General features: G+C 37.3%; 1 protein-coding gene across 3 annotated transcripts in view; it reads right to left on the bottom strand.

The window, feature by feature from the left end:
* Nucleotides 1–1,196: 1,196 nt before the first annotated feature.
* LOC102678462 (ionotropic receptor 93a) overlaps nt 1,197–2,476 on the bottom strand; it is a 6,669-nt gene continuing 5,389 nt past the window's right edge. For 2 of the 3 annotated variants that reach the window (XM_031512684.1, XM_006620293.2), the window contains 2 exons: nt 2,343–2,476; nt 1,197–2,257 (listed from right to left, as the gene is read on the bottom strand). The exon at nt 2,343–2,476 is cut by the window's right edge and continues 1 nt beyond it. The gene's annotated coding sequence lies outside the window, so the exon portion shown is untranslated. The remainder of the gene's footprint in view (nt 2,258–2,342) is intronic. The other variant, XM_006620292.2, reaches the window with a different exon arrangement.

Raw genomic sequence — 2,476 nt, 5'->3', positions numbered from 1 at the left:
CGCCCGCTCGAGCCTCTCTGCCGGCCACTCTGGGATTTTTTAAACGGCAAGGTCGTCAGGTAGATAAACCCGTGTCTATGTACGCCGTCATATCGCGCGCCCGCCCTTCCCTCTCCTCCTCGAGAAACCGGGAGACGGGGTTCCAGCTTCCCCCAGAGGATGTGGTATAGTAGGAGGAGAAGCAGGCGGAGGAGCAGGCGAATTATTCAGAGGTATCGTGGTGGATTTGTTGAATGCGAAAGCTAGCTCGTTCTTTTTCTCGAGAGATTTTAAGGATTTGGATTTGTGGATCCTCGACCCGTCCGTTTGCCACTCGCAAAAGAGTATTATATTTTGAGAAATAATATGCGGTTTGATTTAGTTCCTCGTCGATATTGGAACGTAACTTTCTTTTAAATTTTCAATAATGTTTGTGGTTGCTGTATTCTGATATCCTTTTACGAAATTTGACATGATTCTCCGTAAAGAAATCGATTCTGTCCAAAGATTAGAGTTTTGAAAAATGGAATGATAATAAGTTTGAAAAACATGATATTCTAAGAATAGACGATTTATGAAGTTTTATAAATGATAAAAGAATATCGTTAAAATGTATAAACCACGATCCATCGCTATTTTAGAAAAAATAAAATGAATAAAAGTTACGATAGTGGAAATTCGTATAGCGATATTCTTTCGCAATGTTCGATTGTTGTAAAGGTAAAGAGTTTGTAGATGTTAAGAAATTGAATTTAAAATTCATGAAAATTGATTCACTGAGAAAGAACGAATGAATTTTTATCATGGAAGATAACGAACGAACACTTCGGAGATGTAGGTAAACTCGTAAACCGACCTTTCTTCACTTTCGCACACTTACAAATCTCCATTCTTTTACGAGCATGATCTTAATAAAGTAACTAGTTGTGGCAACTTCCACAGCGTAACGTAACAGGGAGCAACTGAATCATACGCGTCATAAGTCTTGCTCAATGTTGCGGTCGTTCACAATGTAATAAACCTTGTTAAGTGCAAACTCTTCCGGCGAAATTAACGAAATTAACGGCTTAACGAAAACAATGAACGAAAGTACGTGGAGCGTACCTGTCGCGAGGAGCATCCTTCTGTCAATCTTCTTACCCGACAAATTTTTCGTAATCGCGCCCGTACATTGCGCAATATCTCAAAAATTTTACGGGTAAATGAACAATCTCTGTTACTCTTCTCCAAACGAATTTTTATTGCTCACGATCGACGAGACTATTGATACAATAGTCTCGTCTTATAATAATTTTGCACTTATTGTTAATTATTATTAAGTACAATAATACAATATTCTTAAGATTAATCTCACGGAAAAAATTATTCACGAAACATCGCCACGACTCTCGTGCAACTAACGAGATGGAAAAGGATGCCTCGGACATCGGTCATGGAAAGGATCGAACGTTTTCGACGTTGCGTGGATATCCACGCAATATCCGGTGCCGTCCATTATCCGCAAATTAGACGTTCGTGTTGGTAATTGTAAACGTCCTCGGGCCATTGGTCGCCATTTTATTGGCGAGAATTATTACACGTCTGCCTTGCGCGTGAATTGAATTACCGAATGAATTACCAATTCCATTTTAAAATCGGTAACATGAATCGATATTTGATTTTTTAGAATTAAGGGATATCAAACCGATCGTCTTTACTTCTTTGGAAATTTTTCATTTTGCAATATGGAAGTAAAAATATCCAACGTCTCTCATATCGAATGAGTTAGTTACGATAAAATAAAATACGATAAGTTTGATTTCTGTATATCAATTATGGAAATGGATCAATAGTTATGGATGAACAATTTATGGTCTCGTTTAACGTCAACGATTGTTTCTCGACTCGATCAAGAAATAGAATTTCAAGAAAATGGAGGATTGAGCAAGAATTTCAGGAGTTCTGGTCGTGTAGATTGGTACCATGTTTTTTGTCGATTAAGCGATGAAAAAAAAGCGAAATGGTAATTATCGGGGAAAAAGAGTAGAAATTGAAAGCAAAAAGAGTGATAATACGTGCAATTGAACGCATTGCGTGGGACTGGTTTATATTTTCGAGGAGAAATCCCATGATCGTATGGAATCTTCTTGTGAGATGAAGAAAAATAATTTAACTTAATTGTACGTGTCTTAAAATAAAATTTAAGAAACAAAGGGATGAATCAATTTGCGTTCCTTGGCTATCTTACGCCTATGACAATAGAACTCGCAAAAAAGAAAGAGGAAAGCCAACGTGATACCTGAAACGATGACAAAATCTTTCTTATTAAAAAAGATAAGACTTTAATCACCATCTTGGCACACCAAGAAAGATAAATATCTTACCTATGAATAATACGAAAAATATTCCTTGCATATCAGCAACGTTTACTTTTCGTTTGTTCACCGCCTGATTGCTACCTGGCGCTTCCCAACATTTATCTTTCATCGGCATCTTCTCCGTGATCCACTTATTCATC

This window comes from Apis dorsata, unplaced genomic scaffold (genome assembly GCF_000469605.1).
Source record: "Apis dorsata unplaced genomic scaffold, Apis dorsata 1.3 scaffold_499, whole genome shotgun sequence".
NCBI classification, from domain to species: Eukaryota; Metazoa; Arthropoda; class Insecta; order Hymenoptera; family Apidae; genus Apis; species Apis dorsata.
This window is presented reverse-complemented; position numbering and strand designations above follow the sequence as displayed.